The sequence below is a fragment of the Herpailurus yagouaroundi genome, unplaced genomic scaffold (assembly GCF_014898765.1).
Source record: "Herpailurus yagouaroundi ecotype Mexico unplaced genomic scaffold, PumYag 141, whole genome shotgun sequence".
Taxonomy (NCBI): domain Eukaryota; kingdom Metazoa; phylum Chordata; class Mammalia; order Carnivora; family Felidae; genus Herpailurus; species Herpailurus yagouaroundi.
In genome coordinates, this window is record NW_024412396.1 from 63,592,847 (window position 1) to 63,616,984 (window position 24,138).

At 38.6% G+C, this 24,138-nt stretch overlaps 1 protein-coding gene and 1 long non-coding RNA gene across 11 annotated transcripts in view; one reads left to right on the forward strand and one right to left on the reverse strand.

The window, feature by feature from the left end:
• RPS6KA5 (ribosomal protein S6 kinase A5) overlaps positions 1-24,138 on the reverse strand; it is a 182,455-nt gene that overhangs the window by 80,799 nt on the left and 77,518 nt on the right. The gene's annotated exons all lie outside the window — the stretch shown is intronic.
• On the forward strand, positions 385-16,245 carry LOC121032191 (uncharacterized). 2 transcript variants are annotated; one of them, XR_005791139.1, is made up of 3 exons: positions 385-1,682; positions 11,673-12,830; positions 16,210-16,245. It is a non-coding gene; the product is annotated as an uncharacterized LOC121032191 (long non-coding RNA). The 2 variants fall into 2 exon arrangements; XR_005791140.1 differs by lacking the exon at positions 16,210-16,245 and having other exon boundaries at positions 393-1,682; positions 11,673-11,858; positions 12,644-14,591.

The window sequence follows — 24,138 nt, forward strand, 5'->3', positions numbered from 1 at the left end:
TTCAGGTATTATTGCTCTATGCAGCCCATAAGTAAAAGTGGCACAAGGTGGCTGAGTCAAACACCTGACACTGAAAGATTCCCATTTCCCTCTTAATTGGCCCCATTTATCCCAAGAATAATGAAATTAGAGACAAAAAAGGCTACAGTAAGAAATACATAAGAGAGCTGAATAATAATAATAATATAACATAATAATATATTATAATGTGATTAATAATATAATTACTAATTATAAATATAATTATTATAATATAGACAGTATAAATATAATTATATTTAATAATAATTACCATTATTATTTGTAAAAATTATTTGTAATTAGCTCTAATAAGACATTTATTGATAATCTGATAGTAGCTTCATCAGAAACTAACCACTGCTACCTGACCACACAACATCTACGTGTGAGAAACAACATATACCTAGAAAATAGTCACAGATGTAATTTAAAGCTTTCCTCCTAAAAATCTGAGAAGCATGCATCCCAAGTATATTCATTTATCAAGTTCAGCAAAATTTGAAAAAGGAACAAAGCAAAATCTTCACGAACTTGCAAATTTTTGTTTCATCTTGCCTGGTTAGCGTTAAATTCCAAAAAAGCAGATGCAACAGAATGAAAGAACTCTAATGGTTGTTTTGCAGTGTGTTTTACAAAGCGCGTGCCAATAAAAAGCATTGCCCTTCTAAGGCTTCTGCATTTTGCTCAGAGGTTTTAATTCTATCTTAACACAAAGCTAATTATTAAAAAGGTGTAAAGGAACACAGCATTCCTGCCAACTAACAATGAATTTTTTCTACCTTTAAGTAGTTATTTACTTAAATCAAATACTGATGTTTATGCATACATGGTTTCCACACTTAGTCATGACACAGAAACAGACACCCACAGGTCAGCTGACCAACTGACAAACTCCTACCCATCCATCCTTGCATGTCCTATGCCATTTTCTCATCTTCAATAACCACTCCAGCAGTTGATTACTTCCTTTTTTGTTAGCCACTGTGCTTACTAAAGACTTCTCCCACTGCAGTTATCTTACTGTATTGAAAATGTTTATTTGCACACTTGCCTTCTCTACTAAACTCTGAGCTTTCTACAAGTCTGGATCAATGTATTCATCTCTACAAACAGTACCCACATACAGGAAGCACTCCATAGATATATTAATTAAACACAGATTCTTTACAGTGGAATAAATATTAAATATACTCTGAAAAAAATCACTCTGAAACTCAAAGGCAAGTGTGTTGTAAAAAGAATCCAATATACTATCTTTAAGGGACCTCAATATAGGCCATAGGACCTGGGCTTTGTAACTCTCAGACTGGGATCAAACAGCGGTTTCACTGTGTCCTGCCTTGAGCAAATCAAGATTCTCTCAGCTGCAGTTTTTATCCATACAATGGAAATGGTTAACTACTGTGGATTATGGTTGCTTGGAACATAGAAAGTGGTTTATTTTCCATTTACTGGGGAGACAGAGAACAACTAATGGCAAACTTAAGAAAACAAACCTAAAATAGCATCAAGTAACCTACTTTCTACTTTTGGAATCGCCCAAGAGCCAAAGGTGAAGACCTGACTTTCATAAAATAAACATGTTTTATTTGTAGGTACATGGTTGCGTACTTTACAAAGTGAACAGCCAGCTCTACGCAGCGGTCCAGGTATCGACGGTGGTAAGTAGATACAGAAGCTGCCAAAGGGCTATAATGGCAGGAACTATGGTACAACTGAAGTGTCCTTATGGGTTAAGTACTTGTGCTAATCAGTGGCTGGGATATGAGGTCAGTGAGAATTTCTATAATGTAAGCAGTTGGTACTCTCAGTCATTATAATTTTAGTTGTTCTGTTTAGTGTGTTGTGGTATCTCCTTACGGTTTAATTTGCACTTTCCTGAATCATAATGATACTTAGTATCTTTCCATGGCTTACTGGACATTTAAAAAAATATTTACTTATTTTTGGGAGAGCACAAGTGGGGGAGGGCCACAGAGAGGAGGACAGAGGGTCAGAAGCCAGCTCTGCACTGATAGGCTGAAAGCAACGAGCTCGATGTGGGCTCAAACTTATAAGCCAGGAGATCATGACCTGAGCCAAAGTTGGACACTCAACCCACTGAGCCACCTGGGTGCCCCAGCTTATTGAACATTTTTATATCTTCTTTGGTGAAGTGTATTAAAGTGGGTTTTGTTTTGTTTGCCTCTTGATGTTTATATTTTTTTAAGTTTATTTTTGAGAGAGAGAGTGTGCAGGGGAGGGAAGGGGCACAGAGAGAGAGAGAGAGAGGGAATTTTCCAACCAGGCTCCACGTTCTTAACACAGAGCCTAACACGGGCTCGATCCTGCAAACCGTGAGATCGTGACCTGAGCTGAAATCAAGAGTCAGACACATAACTGACTGAACCACCCAGGGGCCCCTGATTTTCTTTTCTTCATTTGAAATATAGTTCACATAGGAGCACCTGGGTGGCTCAGTTGATTGAGTGTCTGACTTTGGCTCAGGTCATGATCTCATGGCTTGCGGGTTCGAGCCTGATGTCGGGCTCTGTGCTGACAGCTCAGAGCCTGGAGCCTGCTTTGGATTCTGTGTCTCTGGCTCTCTCTGCCCCTCCCCACTCACTCTCTCTCTCTCTCTCTCTCAAAAGTAAATAAACATTAAAAAAAACTGAAATATAATTCACATACCATGAAATTCGATAGTTTTTAGTATATTCAGTTATGCAACTATCAACACATTCAATTTTAAAACATCTTCATCACTCCATCCAATTTAAATTCCAATTTATCTTTTTTTTCTTTAGTTGCCTGTGCTTTTGATACCATATTTAAGAAACCATTGCCAACACCAAGGTTGCAAAGATTTACCCATCTTCCACTAAGAAATTTTTTCATTTTAGCTCTTACTTTTAATCTTTGAAACATTTGGAGTTAATCCACTCATGTTGAACAAAGCAGTGAAAGTGGATATTCTTGCCTTGCTCCTGATTTTAGGGGGAAAGAATGGCTCTTGATTTTGACGAAGTTCGCTATTCCTACCAAAAAGTAGCAGTAGGAATGTCTTTATCACAGAGGAGTGTTGACTTTTGTCAAATGTTTTTCTATGTCTACCATGATGGAAGGCAGCTATGCTCACCACTATACCACCAACGCTACCATGATGATAATATGGTTTCTGTCCTTTATTTGACTAGTAAGGTATATTAATTGATTTTCACTTTTCCTTGCATTCCTGGGATAAATCCTACTTGGCCACAGTATACCTTCCTTTTAATATGGTGCTGGATTCAGTTTGATAGAATTTTGTTGAGGATTTTTGTGTCTTTATTCATAAGAGATATTGGTTTATAATTTTCTTGATTTATCGTGATATTTTTGTCTGGTTTTGGTGTTGAGGTAATACTGGCCTCAAAGAATTGGTTGGAAAGTGTTTCTTCCTCTTCTATATTTTGGACATTTGTGAAGACTGGCATTAATTCCTTCTTAAACGTTTGTCAGTATTCACTACGGAAGCTATATGGGTCTGGGCTTTTCATTGTGGTTAGTTTATTACGTTTTCTTCTTCAATTTACTTACTTGTTATAGGTCTATTCAGATGTTATATTTCCTCTAGTCAACTCTGATAGTTTGTGCCTTTCTAGGAATTTATTTCACCTAAATTGTCTAATTTCTGGCAGACAGTTGTTCACAGTTTTCCCTTATGACCCTTTTTAATTCTGTAGTTAGTAGTCCCTTCTTCTATTCCTAATTTTGCTGACTTGAGCCTTCTTCCTGTTTTACTTGGCCAATCTCACTACAGGTTTGTCAATGAATCATCATTTGGTTTCACTCATTTGCTTTACTGTTTGCACATTCTCTATTGGATTCATTTCTGCTCTAATCTTTATTATTTCCCTTGTATCTGCGTGCTTTGGTGTGAGTTAGCTCTTCTTTTTCCAGTGCCTTAAGGTGGAAGATAAAGTTACTGAATTGGGATCTTCTTAAAAAAAATTTTTTTTTCTTCTTTTTCAATTCAGGCAATTACAACTATGAATTTCCCACTAAGCACTACTTTAGCTGCATCTCATAAGATGTGGTATGTCATGTCTTCATTCTCTCTCATCTCAAAGTATTTTCTGATTTCTCTTTAGAGTTGTTCTTTGACACACTGGTTACATAAGAGTAAATTGTTAAATTTCACAGTTGTGAATATCCCAAATTTCTTTTTGTTATTGATTTCTAACTTCATTCCATTGCAGTCAGAGAACATACTTTGTATAATTTTAAACTTTTTAAAATGTATTGAGGTGTTTTTAAAAAAAAAGATTTAAGTAAAATTTACACCCAACGTGGGGCTCAAACTCACAACCCCAAGATCAAGAGTCAATGCTCTTTCAACTGAGCCAGCCAAGCACCCAGAGGTGTATTTATTTTTTTAGTGGCATACCATATGGCCTATCTTAAAAGAATGTTCCTTATCCACTTGGGAAAAATATGTACTCAGCTGTGTTTGTTCAGAGAGCTCTACAGATGTCTGTTATATCTAGGTGGTTTATCTTCTATTTCCTTGCTGCTCTTTTGCTTAGTTAATCTAAAGCATTATTGAAAGTGGAGTACTGTTGTTGAGTTGTTTATTTCTCCCTTCATTTCTATCAGTTTTACTTCATGTATTTTGGGTCTACATTGTTAGATGCATGTTTGTTTGTAATTGTTAAGTCTTCCTGATGATTTGGCACTTTGATCATTATGAAGTGTCCCTTTTTAATCTGGAGTAACATTTTTTGTTTTTGAGTCTATTTTGTTTGATATTAGTAAGCCACTCCTGCTTTCTTGTAGTTGCTGTTTGTGCCATTTCTCCTTTTCCATCTTTATTCTTTAATCTATTTGTATCTTTGAACCTACACTGTATCTCCTGTAAACAGCATAATGTTGATTCTTTTCTCCCCTTGTCTGACAACTTCTGCCTTTTGATTACATGGACTACTCCATTTACACTTAATGTTATTATTGATATTGTTGATGTCTGTCTGCTGTTCTACTTTTTTGTTTTCTATATATTTTTTCTCTATTCCTCTTTTACTCCTTTCTGTTTCACTAAGTGAATATTTTCTAATATAACATTTTAATTCCTTTAACGAATCTCACTTTTTATTAGTGGCTGTGCTATGGCTTATTATATGCGCATTAACATCAAAAAAGCTTCAGATATATACCAACTTAATTTCAGTGACACACACAAACATTACTCCTGTAGAGCTCATGGCCTCTTCCTTTTTATGCTATATTGTTATACACAGTACAACTACATGTTACAAGCCAACAGAATATAACAATGATTACTTTACACAATTTTATGTCTTTCAGAGAAGCTGAGAGGAGAGCAAGTATATATTTATAATTTAGCATGTTAGCCTTATTTACATTTTTGGTTCTCTTCATTTTTTTTTTCTTGTGGATTCAAGTTATGATCTGATTCCAACTCCCTACCCCCACCAGAAGCTTGTTTTTATTTATTTTTTCTTTATTTAATAACTGAGTATCCTAGTGAGGTCTGTTTTACCTGCAAGAAGTCTCTGCTGCTACTCCTCAGAGGACACAACCTTGGGCACTCATAGAATGGTTTAGCAGGACTCTTTTTTTTTTTTTTTTTTTTTACTTTCTTTAAGAACCTGATCTGTTAAGCTGTCTGACTCTTTCATATTATACCCAGTTGTTGAGCTCCACTAATTGCTGGCTGATTGATCTATTATTTTCAATTTATGCCCTGGGGCATAAGTTACTCCCCAGTCTGATCCAATAAATTCAGGCTCCTTTGTAGGGTTAGTTTCTGAGGCCAGTGTTTGAGATTTGTTCTGGCCCCAAAAGTGTTCTTCATCCTTGACTATTTCCCTGGTATGCTCATTCCAACAGTTTAGTGTGCGGCTCTAATGGAGCTACGAAGCCGCCTCTTAATTGCTTACCACCAAAGCCCCCATTTTCCCCCCTCATCCTTAGGTTTGAACTTCTACATACTCTGCTTCAAATAAGTTCTTTTAAGAACTTCAGAGTTCCGGGTTTATGCACTACTTCTCCCTCTGGGGAAATCTCTGATGCACTGCTCTGGGGCTGGGGGTGAGGACAGTGGCCCACTTCTCTCAGAGTGACACCCCTGCTTAATTAATAAGGTGCTACATGAAGGCACTAGTCCCTGGCCTTCTCATTTGGCCTCTACCAGCACAGAACCCTACAAATCAAGCAGGGCAAGAGCATCAGAGCTCCATATTCTCAACTTTCCAAGCCTAGAATAAAGCTTCTGCCCTAGGAGTGGGGGCTGGGTGGAGGAAAGGAGCTCCCAAACTCTCAGCCACAATTCTTTGCCAAGAATTTACCCTCTGTAGCAAGGAGCTGGGTGAATGAGAAATGCTTGGTGTCCTGAAATCTCCTGATGAGATACAGTATCTCTTAACTGGGAGCTGAGGGGAAGGGGACCCCAACTTCTTGGCTACCCCCACCCAAATGGAGTTTTGGTCATGCAGTGTGGGAGAGGGCAGAAGGTCATGGCTCAAGTGCCACCCACTTTTGCTGTTCTAACATTTAGATTTCCCTGAATAAATGTTTCTTCAACTGCTGTATGTATGCCCACCCACAGGCTAACCTCCAGAGATTTTAAATGATAGCTTTTATTAGTTACAGTTGTTTCCCTGGAAAGCAGGTCCATGTAGCTCCTCACATGACCATTCTGGGAGCAAGCTCTCTTTGTTTACTTTTTAAAATAATTTAAAAGCATTCTTGTAGATTTTTTTTTTTAATTTTTTTTTTCAACGTTTATTTATTTTTGGGACAGAGAGAGACAGAGCATGAACGGGGGAGGGGCAGAGAGAGAGGGAGACACAGAATCGGAAACAGGCTCCAGGCTCTGAGCCATCAGCCCAGAGCCCGACGCGGGGCTCGAACTCACGGACCGCGAGATCGTGACCTGGCTGAAGTCGGACGCTTAACCGACTGCGCCACCCAGGCGCCCCTAGATTTTGGATACAAGTTCTTTGTCAAGTACATGTATGGAAAATATTATCTCTGAGTGAGTGGTTTGCTTTTAATTTTCTCAAAAGTGTCTCTTGATGAGCAGAAAATGTTTAATTTTTATTAGTTCAGTTTTCTCCTCCTCCTCCTTCCTCCTCCTCTTCTCATACTGCTTCCGTCCGCCTCCTCCTTTTGGTTACTGTTTTGAGGAGACTTTGCCTACACTAGTTATAAAGATATTCTCCTATGATTTCTTATAAATGCTTTATATGCCTTTTATGTTTAGGGTCTGTTTCAAACTAATACTTGTGTATGGAGCAAAGTAAGTGTTGAGATTCACTTTTTTCATTGTTCTAGCACCACTTACTTCTTTCCCCATTGAATTGCTTTGTCACATTTGTCAAAAATCAAAGGGCTATAGAAGTGTGGGTGTATTTCTGGAGTCCTGTTCTATTCCACTGATCTATATGTTTCATGCCATACTGCCTTGATTACTGTGACTTAATAGTCATTTTTAAATCAGATCATTTAAGCCTCCCATATTTGTTCTTCTTTAAGACTGAACGAGCTATTCTAGTTCCTTTGTTTTTGCATAGGAATTGGAGTCAGTTTGTCAGTCTCCACCAAAAACCCTGCTTGGATTGTGACTTTGACGGTTTTCCATCTATAGTTCAATTTAGGGAGAACTGGCATGTGAACAACATTGAGTGTTCCTACTCATGAACATGGTACATCTCTCTATTAATCATGTTTTCTTTAATTTCTCTCAGCAATGTAGAATTTACAGAGTAAATTTACTCCCAAGTATTTTATGTTCAAAAAATTCCACTTTCTAGTTGTTTGATCCTACTATACAGAAATACACTTTTTTTTCATTTTATTTTGAAACAATCATAAATCTAAAGACAAGTCTTAAATATAGTCATAAAACTTTTTTCAGGAACCCATCTAAGTGATTTGTCAAGTTGACAACCCATCACTCAAGCACACTTTCATTTGTACGCCATACCACGACATGATCATTTACAAAATCGGTATATTGACACAAATATATTGTTACCATCTAATACTCAATCCTAATGTCAAGTTTCCTCAGTTGTTCTCAAAGTATTACGGTAAAAGGTTCCAGTTTAGAATCAAATGTTCAGTTTAGTCACCCAATTTCTTCAGCTCGGAATAGTTCCTGTCTTCCCTTGACTTTCATAACCTTGACACTTGGAAGATTACAGGCTTCGTACTTTGCACACTGTCTCACAATCTGAATTTGTCTGATGTACCTGCATGATCATACTCAGGTGAGCATCACTAGAGGAAATCATGGAAGTCACACTGTTCTTGGTGCATCGTCTCAGGTAGGGCCTGATTTCGATTCATCCTAGTATCAATGATTTTCACTTTGATCTCTTGATTAAGGCAGTGTCTCCTTGGCTTCTCTACCGTAAAGTTACCTATTTCACTTTTGTAATTAGTAAGTAATTTTGGAGAAGTACTTTGAAACCATGTAATTATCCCAAATCCCATCATTCAATTTATTTATTTACATCTGAAGGGACTCAGGGGTTTAGTTTATTCAATGAGTTAAAATTCACTACCACCACTTATTTTTGATTCTGCAAGTGTGGTTCTTACTCTTATGGCCTGGCTCTTCTAGAATTTTGACAAAAGTCTTGTAGAGTTTACCAAGTCCCTATACCTTGGGAGGAATTTAACTCCAAACTGTCTCCCCGAAGGTGGGAGCTGCTGAAATCTTTATTGGGCTCTTTCAACCTTTCCAGCTTTTGTCTGGGCCACTTAGATGTTCACCCCATGCACTCACTGCTGGGAAGTCAGTCCACACACAGAGATTTCTGAACCACCTCACCTGTGGTTCCCTTCTTGGCAGGGTCCTTTGCCACAAAGGAAAAGGGTCCTTTGCAGCCATTGTGTTGGCCCCAAACTCCAACTTTTGACTCCTCAGCCTTGTAAGACTGCCACTTCTAGACTACATTTTGACCTCTTATTTTATATATCCTTGGAAAGAAGTATTTTTGGTATTTAAGAACCTAAGTCTTTAGTGTCAGAAAATCCAAAAATCCTAGTGATACCATTCATCAGTTGTGTGACTTTGAGCAAGTTGCTTAATCTCTTTGAATCTAAAACCATAATTATAAAAGGAGAACAATATATTTCCCTAGGGTTTGTTCATTTCATTCAACAGGCTTTGAGCCCTTATTATATAACAATTACTTTTCTAGATACTGCACCCATATGCCAAACTAAACAGGCAATAATTTTCCATCCTAGTGAAGCTTGCATTCCAGTGGGAAGAGAGAAACATAAGTAAACAAGATACTATGAATACGTTGGAAGATGATGATTGCTATGGAAAAAATAGCACAGCTAAAGGCAGATAGGGAATGCTAGGATAGAGCTGAGGACTGCATTTTAATAAGGGTGGTCGGTGTATGCCTCACCAAGGTGACTCTTGAACAAAGAATTTAAGAAAGTGAAGACATGAGCTAAGCAGATGTTGGGGGGACCTGATTCCTGGCAGAAGTAACAAATGCAAAGGCTTCAGGCGGGACAGCCTGGTGCACCTAACAATTAGGAAGGAAGCTAACGTGGCTAGAACACAGTGAACAAGGAAAACGTAGCAGGGGAGCGAAGGTCACAGAAGTCACTGAGTTATGGGGGTGGGAGAGTTGTGCAAAGTCTTACAGACCATCACGGGGGCTGCTATGCATACCATGCACGGTACAATGTATTGTGATCTTCTGGAGCTGAGCTGGCCATTGGAAGGATCTCATCTTTCACTCTGAATGAGATGGGAAGCCTGTAGAGGATTCTGAGTAGAACAGTGAGGGAAGATAAGACTTGTGCTTTACTAGGATCAATGATTCTGGCTGCTGTGTTGAGAAGGGCAAGGGTAGAAATAAGGGGATCGCTTGCAATGAAGCAGGGTGAGAGAGGATGGTGGTTAGGAGGAAGGCGACTGCAGTGGTAGGGGTACAGATCCAGTCCCACCGGAGCACCTGAAGAGATGGAGTTGGGGAAGGCTGCTGGAAGAACAGGTTTGGAGAAGATGACCCAGAGTTCACTTCTGGGGCTAAGGAATACACAGTGTCTAACAAACACTGAAAGCTCAATACAGTGTAGTTACCATGATCCTCATCATCACCCTCAATTATTCAAAGACTGTTAAAGAGGTACAAAAGAGCCCTCTGGAACGTTTTGAGGGAGAGGAAGATAGACTTCTTATGGCTGGTTTTGGAGCAATGAAGAGCAGGCTCTGAAAGTGTTTCATGTAAATTCCTTGAAATTATGTGCAATTGTTTTCAAGCATACGTAAGCACCTGTGCATTCTTCTGAGAAGAGAGGGTCTACAGCTTTTATCAGATTCTCCAGGGAGTTGGAAGCCAAAAACAGTTTAAGGAACATGGCCCCTACAACAACATTGTAAATTTGAGTGGAAAAGTTCCTATCAAGTTCTATTTACAAACAAACCAATGAGTACTGGCTGCCAGCACATGGGAAACATCTGAAAATAGTGTCCTACAGGTCTCCAGCACCGCAAAGTTTATCATCACGGCACACGCACCTGGTTCCGGCCTCTCCAGGGCACTGAGCTCACTTCTCACTGACTTCTACCCTTGCCTGGCATAGCTGTCCTGGGGATTATTTGTATTTAGGATTGGACTGGTGAGGTCCAGAGCTTTACAAAGTGAAATGGAGCAAGGGGTTTTCATTTTCAACAAGATCTCTGACTACTGAGGATGTGCTGGGACCGCATTCTGGTGTCTTTACATTGGTGTGTTTATCAAGAGATCTAGCAAATCTAATAGGGTAAAGTTGGGGGCTTGCTTGCCCTAAGTAAAAACAATTTAGCCAGGCAGTGAGACAACAATAACACAAGTTTAAAAGACCGTAAGGGGGCGCCTGGGTGGCGCAGTCGGTTAAGCGTCCGACTTCAGCCAGGTCACGATCTCGCGGTCTGTGAGTTCGAGCCCCGCGTTGGGCTCTGGGCTGATGGCTCAGAGCCTGGAGCCTGTTTCCGATTCTGTGTCTCCCTCTCTCTCTGCCCCTCGCCCGTTCATGCTCTGTCTCTCTCTGTCCCAAAAATAAATAAACGTTGAAAAAAAAAAAATTAAAAAAAAAAAATAAATAAAAAATAAAAATAAAAGACCGTAGGGATATTGTTAAATATGAGCTGAATTATAAAATCTTGACTCTCTTGAAGGAGAATACTGGAATCAGGAAAGCAGGCAGATTCTGGGACAGAGTTAGCAATGGCATGGATATGGTCAGTGACATCACAAAAACCCAGATCCTTACTGATATCTGGGAGGAAGATTCTTCTCAGCTTTATAAAGCAAGGAACCCCACCCTTCACCCCCATCCTTGCCAACTGAGCATAAATTATATTTCCTCCCATAAAAGACTTACTAAAAGCTCAGACTGAAAAAAGTCGCTGAGTGGAAACTAGAATTACCTCAGGTCTACTCTGCTTGGTCAGCTTTTGGCCCATGCCAACATGTCTACCCTGAGTAATAAGTTTCCTGTACAAATTATGGAGTTATTAGATTTCTAGAAATTAGATTTCTCAGGTTTCTGCCAATTTCTTTCACAACAAATTGCAAGCATGAAGTTTGGCGTTTTTTGGTGGTTTGTTTGTTTGAAGCCAATGCTGACTGTTTTTATTCTGTTTATGATAGGGAAACTGTCAGAAACAGCATGAGAATGCTACATTTTTACTGATATTCCTGAATCTTCTTGCCTCTCTGGACATAAAGTGGACCAAGTGGTACTGACTCAGTGAAGGCTCTTGACTACTGCTGTTTGTATGGAAGCCGTATGTCTATAGCCTGTAAGTCAGAGAAGCAGGAAAGGGCTGATGACAGGTAGGAAATTCAGGCACATAAAACAGGGTTTTCACTGCTCTCCTTTAAAATTTATTATCTCAACACAGCTCGCTGCTTTTGAGACCAGACAAAGAAGTAATAACAACTACAGACGTGGGGCGCCTTCTATGTGCCTGTTCCACTTAGATATGACAGTGAATCTGACCCTTATCAACAGTGCTCTTAGGTACTATTCTAATAGTATGATCCCCAGAGAAAATAGGTACTCCCTAGAGAATAGTAAGGCTAAACAAATATACAAAGTTGTATATCCTGTGAGTGGGAGGATAGGGATTATGAATATGGGCAGTCTAACTCCAAAGAGTGATTTTTTTATGCCGTATTAGAATTGTGCTTCACTTCCTCCAAATATGGTTTTACTGTTGCTTACTAACAGCAGCCTCATCGTGCAGCTGGTCTGGTTAATTACTGTCCAAAAAACTGCCTTAAGACCAACTGTTCTAAAAAAAAAAAGAAAATCAACTGTTTTGTCCTTCAAACATGTAAATGGCTTAGAGCCAATAATTCTATATATTTGGTCATAAAATTGTGCTATCTTACATGTTTTTCACAATTAAGTTTGACAAGTTTGGAGGGCTCATCTGAATGTTACAGTGCTCAAAAGTAGACATTCTTGGCGGGAGGGGGGGTTGCTACACAGAGGGGTTTTTTTAATGGCCACAGTAAACAATGAGTTTCAATCTCTTCTAAGAATGTACCAAGCTAAAATTATCACTGACCCATTTATAGCACGTAATTTAAAAGAGTCAATTTATATCTTGCAGGAATGGACTGGGCTGTTTTCTCAAAAAAAAAAAAAAAAAAATTACTTGGCCTTGCCTTCAGGAATACCTCCATCCTTGTGGAAGACTCCTTAATTTTTCCTAAGAGGTGATAACCTTAGCTCAGCTGCCTATTCAAGACGACGAATTGAATTTGGCAACACAGAAGAGCTACAGTCTAGGAGTCCAGGTTCTTTGTTGTTGTATTGTTGTTGAAGTAGGCTCCACACCCAACATGGGGCTAGAATTAACGACCCTGAGATCAAGAGTCCGATATTCTACCAAGAGAGCCAGCCAGGCACCACTACAGTCTAGGTCCTTGTCAGAAATTAGAACCTCAAATTGTTGGCAGTCCAAATCTCATCAAATGTTTGGTTGTGAGAAATAATACATACAAAGGACGATACATGTAATTGTATCTATACCTCTTTCTGGATATGCCATAATGGCTCTGGCCAAAGTCAGAACAGAAGTATAAACTTGAATAACACCATTTTGGACAAATTATACTCTAATCTTGTTCCTCAGGCTTACATTATATGGAATATTGACATGAAATGTGGCATCATCTTTAGTCAAGAAAGGCTGGTGAAAACTGTCATTACATCTGGGCCCTATTCGAAAAGTTTTTCCTAGGTCATCCTGCCTTGCCTGTGGGCTTAATTTATTTATTTTTAAACTTATCTTGATATAATTTCAAACTTACAAAAAATATTTGCCAGAACAGTACAAGGAATCCCTACATAACCATGATGAAAATTCACCAACTGTTTACATTTTGCTTCATGTGCTTTAGTATTCTTTCGTGTTTTTATATATGTGCATACTCTTCCTGAGAATAAGTTGGAGACATCACGCTCCTACCCCTAAATCCTTCAGGGTGCACCTCCTAAGGAAAAAAAAAACCCCACCCTTTTCTATAACCACAGTACAATTGTCAAGATCAGAAACTTTATGATAAAAACACTATTATCTAATTTGCCCTTTATTCAAGTCTTGTCATCCGTCCCACTAATACGCTCTCTAGCTACTTTTGTTTCTAGCCTAGGACCTAGTTTATGATCACACAATGCATTGGAGATCCTAGGTCTTTAGTCTGGACCCTCAGTCTTTCTTTCTTTCTTGATCTTGACATCTATGAAGAGGATAGTTCAGTTATCTCATAGACAAACCCTCAATTTCATTTTTTTCCCCCCAGATGTTTTCTCATGATCAGATGCAGGTTATGCATTCTTGGAAGGAATAGCAATGACATGATGTGACCGTTTCAGAAAATATCAGGAAGCATGTGATGCTAGTTCTCCCAATATTGGTGTTAATTTTGATCACATGATTAGTGTGGTGTTTGCCAGGTTTCTCCATAGTAGAGTTACTCTGTTTCCTTTTGTAATTAACGGGTAATTTATGGGGAGATGAATTGAGACTATGTAGAAATATCCTATTCCTCATCAAACCACTGTCTACCTACTTTGGATCCAATGATGATTTTCTAATTCCATTGCTCTTTCTCTTTGTTGGTTGGACGTACATTTTGTCTGGCTGGTCAGGTATAGATTAGTAGGACAGATTCATAGAGTTAGACTGCAGAGCTATAACATACTTACATATTAAATTTTTATTGCTGACAATATTTTATAAGCACTTTCCTCAGAAAGGCTTATAGCCACTCATACTCCCCACCAACAGTGAATGAATGCCTTAAAAAACAAAGTTCTCACCAACTCTTGATATTATTATTATGTTTAAAATTTTACCAAATGTGATAGGCATTTCCAAAAATTTCCAAGAAATTGTTAATGTGCAAAAGAAAGAAGAGAGGAAGAAAATCTGAGAGTGTGCAGCAGCTGGAACCTATTTAAAGTCCATACAATGCAAGACCTTAAATGATGCTTGTATAGACTGCTGGTTCCTTGAGTAAACTAAAAGAAACTTCTTATATGCAAATGATTACATTTTAAGGGGTTAATATAAAAAATATATAAAGAACTTACACAACTCAACACCAAAAAATCAATCTGATTAAAAAATAGACAAAAACCCCAAATAAACATTTTCCCAAAGACATCCAGATGGCCAACAGACACATGAAAAGATGCTCGACATCACTCCTCATCAGGGAAATACAAATCAAAACCACAGGTGAGGTATCATCTCATACCTGTGAGAATGGCTAGAATCAGAAAGACAAGAAATAACAAGTGTTGGTGAAGATGTAGAGGAAAAAAAAAACCCTCATGCACTGTTGGTGGGAATGTAAACTGGTGCAACCACTGTGGGAAACAGTATGGAACTTCCTCAAAAAATTAAAAACAGAAGGCGCCTGGGTGGCTCAGTCTGTTAAGCATCTGACTCTTGATTTCTGCTCAGGTCATGATCATGAGATCAAGCCCCATATCAGGCTCTGCTCTGACAGGGCAGAACCTGCTTGGGATTCTCTCTCTCCTTCCCCTGCTTGCACATACTCTCTCTCTCTCTCAATATAAATAAACATTTAAAAAAAATTAGCAACAGGGGCACCTGGGTGGCTCAGACGGTTAAGCGTCTGACTTTGGCTCAGGTCATGATATTGTGGTTCACAAGTGTGAGCCCTGCATTGGGGTCCATGCTGACAGCTCAGAGCCTGGAGTTTCAGATTCTGTGTCTCCCTCCTCTCTGTCCCTCCCCCCTTGTAGACTGCCTCTCTCTCTCTCTCTCTCTCTCAAAAATAAATAAAACATTAAAAAAAATTTTTTTAATTAAAAACAGAAATACCATGTGATCCAGTAATTCCACTACTGGGTATTTACTCAAAGAAAATGAAAACACTAATTTGAAAAGATACATGTACCCCTATGTTTACTGCAGCATTATTTACAATAGCCAAGATATGGAAGCAAGCAACTTAAATGTTTACTGACAAATGGATAAGGAAGATATGGGGTGTGTGTACACACACACACACACACACACACACACACACACACACACACACACACTGGAATATTACAGAGCCATTAAAAAGAATGAGATTTTGCCATCTGCAACAAGAATGGACCCAGAGGGTATTTTGGTAAATGAAGTAGGTCGGAATGAGAAAGACAAACACCATAAGACTTCACTCATATGTGGAATCTAGGAAACAAAAAAATGAGTAAGCAAACAAAAGCATAATCAGACTTATAAATGCAGAGCACAAACTAATGGTTGCCAGTGGGAAGGGGGTGGGGAGATGGGCAAAATGGGTCAACAAGCTTCCAGTTATGGAATGAGTAAGTCACAGGAATAAAAAGCACAGCACAGGGAAGACAGTCCATGGTATTTTAATAGTGTTGTAAGGGGACGGATGGTAACCACACTTGTGGTGAGGTAGCATAACGTATAGAGAAGATGAAACACTATGTCGTACACCTGAAACCAGTGTAATATTATTGTGTGTCAACTACATGCAAATTTTTAAAAAAATATTTTAAAAGGCAGAAGTTTGTAAAAAAAAAATCACAATAAAGCCAACTTAAGATAATAATAATTATACCTCTGGGCGCTCTGGGTGGCTGAGTTGGTTAAGCGTCTGACTCTTGGTTTCTGCTCAGGTCCTGATCTCATGGTTTTGTGAGTTTGAGCCCCGCATCGAGTTCTGCACAGACAGTTTGGAGTCTGCTTGGGATTCTCTCTCTCCTTCTCTCTCTCTGCCCCTCCCCATTTGTGCTGTCTCTGTCTCTCTCAAAATAAATAAATAAAAACTTAAAAAAAATTATATCTCAATTCTTTTGTATTTGCTAAATGGGTCTTTTTATGTTTAATGGCTCATATTCTCTATCTGTAAAATGTGAATATAAATAATTCCAACTCCCACATAAGATTGTCATGAGGATTCAATGAGCTACCAAGAGTTAAACTTGAGCCAGATATAATAAGCATGCATTGCACAGTGTTTATTGACTACTGTTATTGTTTATAGAGATCAATTACAATTTATAGGATTGAAAAATAATGCCCAGTTTACTTGTAATGATTTAGAAATAAACTTCAAATTCATGGTGTCCTGACATCTACTTTCTCAACGTAAGCATAATTTCAAGGCTTATAAATGTTTAACATATATTACCATCAAGTACTACTAGGGTATAATTAGTTTTAGTCAGTATTAAGCTAAAGAGAAATGTTCTTATAGAATTGGTATTTTAGTGCAATCAAGTTTTAAAGTTGCAGAGATATCTGATTTGTATTCAAGTACAATTAACTTGCTTTTAAAGAGTTGTATGTGAGAGTAGTGGGGAGTGTCGGGTAAGCACTCTGATGCTGTATCTCTAAGAAGCATAAAAATAACTCAGAAATCACACAAATAATGTAAAAATTCAAAAGTGCAGCATCTCTGCCATTTTCAAACACAATACCATCCTCCCTAAATCCTGCAGGTCCTCATCTTCTCTTTCTTCTTCCTTTGATGGCAAACTTCTTTAGAGGGTCTATGTGGATATCCGACTCTCCCTACCCTCTGTTCACTTCCTATTGTTGGTAATCAAATTACTACAAGATTTGGTGGCTTAAAACAAAACAAATCTATTACTTTATGTTGTAGATCGTAAGTCTGACATGCATGTCATTGGGCTAAAATCAAGGTGTCAGCAGGGCTGCATTTATTCTGGAGGTTCTGGGGAAAAGTCTTGTTTCCTGGTCTTCTCCAGCTTCAAGAGGCTACCCACACTGGGGCTCATGGCCCCTTCCATCTTCAAAGCCAGCAATGGCAGTCAAGTCAACTGCTCACACCCCGTTACTCTAACCTCTTCTGTAGTCACATCTCCAGTGCACTCTCCTCTTTTGCTTTCCTCTTTCACTTTTAACCACCCTCCCCTGTGATCACACTGGGCCTGTTCAGGTAATCTGGGAAAATCCCCCTATTTTAAGGTAGCTGACTAGCAATTTTAATTCCATCTGCAACCTTAATTCTCATCTGTCGTATAACCCGACATATTCATGGGTTCCAAGGATTAGGCTGTGAGCATTTCTGGGTGGCCATCATTCAGCCCACCACAGCCTCTATTTACTGCTTAACACACTACAGAACAACGTCCACCTTCATAATAGCACCGTAGACTAGGGTTAAAAACAACCTTGTGTTACCAGACAATGGATGCTTTTCAGCCCTCACATTACTTGACTTTTCAGCTGTACTTTGCAAACCAAGAGAAAGATTTCAAGGAGAGTAAAGTAAGACTGGGGAACCATGCCTGTGGGTCCAGCCCAAACTGACTTGCCCCAAAATGGCTGTGTTAAAGCCACTTAACTTGGGGTAGTCTGTTTCGCAAAACAGCTAATGGAGAAGACATTGGTAAGTTGTAAATCATGCTTAAAACCAAGGGACTTGCTTAAGGTGACACAAATCCATCCGACTCCAAGATCTAAAAGCCCTGCATGATCTGACCTCACAACCACACCGCACAGGACTGTTTCCACTGGGTTCCCATTGACATTTTGGTAGCCCTCTACTGCTCCTATTTTCAGGCTACCACACATGCTGGGTGGAGCCCTGTGCCTGGAACATTCTTCCATATCCCCTCCTGTTGCTCACCTAACTTCTATTCTTCCTCTTAAATTACACTTTAAATGTCACTTCTCTGGGAAGGTCTTGCCTGACAATACAGACTAGACTTAGGTGTTTTCACGACTGACTTTCATTAGTGCCCTCTGCATCTCCTTCCGACTACCTGCTTTAACTAAGTACTCAGTTATGTGCTAATTTATTTAATGTCTGTCCCCCTTTTCGATTACAAGGCTCTGAGGGTAGAGAATCTTGTCTAGGTTGTTTGCTACTATTTCCAAGCACTTGGCACAGGGTAAGCAGGCAAATATTCGTAGCATGCATGAAGAGTTTTAGAATTGACAAAATCTTGATACAGTTCACCTCTTGTACCAAAGGGGTCAGTATCCCAAAGAGTCCTCCAGGAAACCTACATAATGAACTTGAATTTGAAGCCACATATCATCTCTCCTATGAACCATTATTTATTCGTCTACTTTTGAGACCTGCAAGAGTCCCTATGCTTCTAAACTGGCTCAGTATCAGGCCCATGGACTGAGGAAGAAGTCTTCACCCAAAAGTCAGGGTGAAGTTTATGTCTAGAGAAGTAACAAGTTACAGTGTATAAGACTTCTACCAGTGGGCAGCAATTCTAGTACTACATTAATATGTCCTTGTAGAAAATAATTTGAAATAATTATAAAGTGCCAGATCCTTCACAGTTCCCATTAAAAGAATCTTTTTCTCTATTATGCTAGAATGATGTTCCTCTAATTTAGGTCAAATTTTTTTTTTCATACAAGGGATGCAATTTATGTCTTATTTCAATGACACTTAACTGACACAGATATTTAACAATAGCAAGTAGATTCCATTTTGTTACTGTAGGGTTATCGCATCCTCAATAATATTTCCTTCTTGGATTTAGGACAGCACACTCTGTGGTGTGGGTCTTCTGTGTGTGTGTTTGGGAAAGGGGGAGGAGATTGGAAGAGAAAGAAGTAGCCTTTAAGCTAGTACATTTGTTTTTTAAAAACAATGAACTCATCTTCAGAACTCGACCTGAAGATCCCCACAAAATTTCCAGGATTCCAGCAACTCCCTATGACAAATTATTCATATTTTTGAGACAATATTTTATGGGGCTCTCATTAACAATACTGTACTGTATATTTGCAAGTTGCTAAGAGAGTAGGTCTTGAAAGTTCTCATCAGAAGAAAAAATATTTGTAACTCTCTGAGGTGATAGGTGTTAACTAACTTAGTGTGGTAATCATTTCACAACATATAAACATATCAAATCATTATGTTGTACATCTTTAATATAATGTTATATGTCAATTACATCTCAGTAAGACTGGGGAAATATGGGATTAACATTAAAGTAAACAGCATCCGCTTTCAATCACAATTATTGCTTTCTACGTATTATTTAATTTTTCCATTTCAAAACAAAAAAAAATAGGTACTCGAAGTCACTTCTAAGTATTTGCAACAACTTTTTCTGTTCATGCTTTGAGTATACTGTTGAGAAGTCATGCAACAAGAGCATTAATAACATGGAACACGTTTACTTTGTTGAGAAGGAACATAACATTGCTAGTTGGTAGAGGATAGTTTCAGCTGCTCAGACCCATGCACATCTGATGTGACTTACTGCTGAACGCAGAAACTCTCTGCTGTTCTTAGTTTATGTGCTTCTATTAATAGGTGGAGACACTGAAATCCACTCGAGATACTAAGTTTGGTGAGCCTTCAAATGTTACAAAAGACTACAGAAACGACCTACACAGCACTATTTTCCCCTGAGGGTGTACAAGGATAACCATGGGAAGAGTTGGGTCAACTTTTGGAGGCTCTGTTTATGTCATCTCATGGAAATCAGCTGGCAGGAGGGGAAGCAGAGCTAACAGACAAAACCAAGGGTGAAATCCTACATCTCCTGTTGTCAAAGGGAGATCTCCTGGTTCTACTTTCACTCTCCACAGATCTACTTATGTCTGGCAATACTCTGACCTCTAGTCATTTAACCTTTTTAATCTCAAATCCCTTTATTTAGCACTTCTCTCTCATGTTTCCTCTTACGGTGGCACCTCCAAAGAGCTATCTGCTTTAAGTCCCATATTCTGCCCTCACCACTACTCCCACTGTGCACTATTACTTGGCCTTCTTTTATTTTCTTCCCCTACAAATTTTTCTCTTGCTTCGGATTGGCCTCAAATACATGAACTCCTACACATTCTGGTTCTCATTTCCACCTACTCTTCCTCCTCCAGACCACCCAAATCTCTCTTGATCGCACCTCTTCTTGTCTTGTATCTCAAGTACAGTCTTAATATGATATACCACACATACCTGAAAATAATTTCTTTTTAATGTCATGCCAAAGTCATCTTCCTTTTTTTTTTTCTTTTGGTTTTAGCTCAACTTTCTAATAGCACTTCTTCATGAATGCATTCCAGCTTATCAAAATCATTATAAAGTTCTGACTAAGACATCTCTATCAGTGTTGGAAATTAGTCATATTTACTTCAAAGCAAAGAAAAGGAAGTTCCTTCCATTACTGCCTGTTTTGCCAAGTACTACAGACTGCAATGTATCATGATCCACTCCAACTGCTACCATCTTGGCAATGTCCTCGCCCTGCAAAGTGTGAGATGATATTAAGACTCAAAAGTGAAACTTTAATGCTTTCAATAACTTCAATTCATATTGAAAGGATGACTCATGACACTGTCTACAAGGCCGGGGTGGCATTCATTATTAACAAAGCTCCTTGGCATCACCTTTATAAAACCCTTTGTGATTTGTTTCTTCACTCTCTTCTTTAGTGTCTTAATTCTACTGATAAATCTGATAGTTTATACAGTCATAAATCAGCTGGTATTTTGACAAAATTACCATTAACAGATCAGAGAATACCAAAAGAAAAATTGTTTTTATAGATTATTTTCCACAGAGAATTCTCTCCCACTGTTAGTTAAAATGAATACAATTTTAAGAGACAGAGAGAGAGAGAGAGAGAGAGAGAGAACAAGAATAGATTAAAATATTTTTATATTTCTTGTTATAACCATACAGAGAGAGGTACAAAGAAAGTTATAAAAGGAAGTACGTATGGTTTGCATGTTATAAGACTTGGAAAGGCTAAATAATTATATAACGGAGAAAACCCATTAAATCCATATGATACCATTAGATGTAAATTACAACAGAGCCTAAGAAGATATTCACGATGTAGAATTAAAAAAAAAACAAAACCCACAGAAATGCGACTTCCATCAGATGGAGTATACAGGAGTAGTCAACAAATTACAGCCCAGGAGACAAGTCTAGTCACTGCTACTGAGCCCTAAGGTAGAAGACAGTAAAACAACAGAAATGAACGGAAGACAATTACAACTAAACCAGGTGTATTGTAGGAAACAATGGTACCTACGCAGTTCTGACAGAAACACTATACTCCATACCTGGCAAGTGTCAAGGGTAAGCATCTGTCAAGATAATACTAACGTTACAATAATCTTATCGTTTGGAGAAGCCTGTGCCAATCAGGCAAATTTTATCCCAAGGGAAGGAGACTGGTCAAGAAATTCCCAGTGAGCCATGAATCCGAGGAGGAATGGGACAGCAGCCTAGTTGTGGGTATCCACGTCAGCTCCCAACACATCCGAAAGAACAGCAAGAATGGTAATACATCTCATAACCTGTTCCTTCAGCAAAACTTAGAGACAAACCAGTCAGTATGCCATGAGCAGGCTGAGAAAGAATAGGACGGGACACAAGTACCAAGCAGGGGGTAAGAAAATGCAGTCAGACAGCAGGTATAAAATTAATGCACAAAGACTGTCAGCTCTCAGCTAGAAGATACAGTAGAAGAGAAGACCCCATTTACAATGGTGACACGTGGCAGATTATCTGAGACTAACTTAAGAAATGTGGGCAGGAGGAAAATGAGAAACGCTCCTGTAGGTCTCAGAATTCAACACATGAGAAAAGACATACCGTGTTCTGAAGCAGGAATAACCCGTATCATAAAAATGTCAATTCTCCCTAAATTTGTTTTAATTTAAAACGATTCCAATAAAAACACCCTAACAAGCTCAACACCCATACGGAACTCAACAATTTGATCTAAAGTTCATGTTGAAAAATAAACAAACGCAATGGCCCCCCAAAGGGTTCTGAGGACCAGCCTTGCCAGGTATTAAAGCACACTGTAGAACTCGGATAAACTAAAATAGCATGATTATGGCTGGTGATTCAACAAACCAAACAGAGCAGAGAATCAAGAAACAGACCCTGATGTATATGAGAATTTAAAATATGGGAAAGGCAGAGCCTCAGGTCAGTGGAAATTTGGACTTTTTTTACTAAATGGTACTGAGAAAAACAGTAGTCATACGAAAAAGATTAGGTTGGATACTTATTTTATGTTATACCCAAAGAAAAATGCTCCATGTATCAAAGTACTCAATCCAAAAAATAAAACTATATAAGCACTGGAAAAAAACATCACTGAGTTCTTTTATAACCCTCAAATTTGAGGAGATCTTTTATGAGGATTTTTATGACTGAAAAGCTGCAAGCCATAAAAATAGTTTTAAAATAAATTCCACTACACATAAATTTAAATTGTTTACCTGGTAAAAACATCGTAAAGTCAAGAGGCAAATGGAAAGCAGGGGAAATTTTACAATGCATATTGCAAATGGTTCCTCTCTCTAAGAGCTGGTCGAAAATTAAGAAAAAATGAGCAAAGGGTACAAATGATTTTCAGAAAAAAACCCAGATGACCTTTAAAACATAAGCAAAGATGTTCACTGTCACTAACAAGACCGTACATTAGCTCTATACTGAGATGCAACTCCTCGCCTGTGAGACCAGGAAACACCCACGAGTTCAATCGTGCTCCACAGACAAACAGGCACTCGAGGACAATGCTGGTGGGAGTATAAAATGATGCAACTGCTATGGAAGGGTATATGCAAAATACAGACCTAGAAAGCCTATGGTTTTTTCCTACGCAAGTGGGAAATTACATGTGCAAACTTGTATCTGAAGCCTGAAAATAAGATTAGAACCAGCCCAAAGATCCAGTCATACAGAACTGGTTGTGTACACCATAGAACAGAATGGCATTGCTACAAAGGAAATTTAAAAGAATGAGATTTTTTTTTTTTTTTTATGATTTTAGTTTTAAGTAATCTCCACACCCAATGTGGGGCTCGGACCTACAACCCCAAGATCAAGAGTCACATGCTCTACCGACTGAGCCAGACAGGCATCCCAAGAATGAGAAGATCTTTATGAACTTATGCAGGGTGAGCTCTAGGACACACTTGTAAGTGAAAAAGAGAACAATCAGAACAGTACACGGGACAAGCTACCTCTGGTTATGACTGTTGGTAGTTGATATCAGGCACCCTGAAATACAGGCCTACTGGAGTTTGCTTTTTAACGTCTCACTTTGAATGCAGACAGTTAAAGGAAATGATTCTTGCCTTTCCGTTAGAAACCGTGTCTCAGGGTAACCAAAGAATTACAGTGGATGACAGAAAGCCACACTTGATGAAAGAATGCCAGCCAATAAACATAGAAGAAATGATAGACGTAGAAAATCACCACTTTGCAACTCATAATTCGTTGATTTTAGCAAGTAATTATCAAGTATTAATTGTTAAAACCATAAAGTGCCCAAACATCATGCAAATTATTTTCACTAATAAGGAAAAAACATAATTCTGTTATAAAGGGATCAGACTGTCATCTCTCTTAGTCTTCACATTACTAACAACCAGATAATGGGTTTCTCCTGATGAGATACAATATGAAACATGCACCACCACCTATGATTTATTCCAGCTAAAATAGTGAACGTCAATCTATCAAGACCAGATCTAACTTCCCCACTACTAGAATTCAGTAGAGAGAGGGATAAGCTAAAAGATACTACAAGAGAATTTCTCAGACCAGTAAGCCATGGATACAAAAAAGGGTA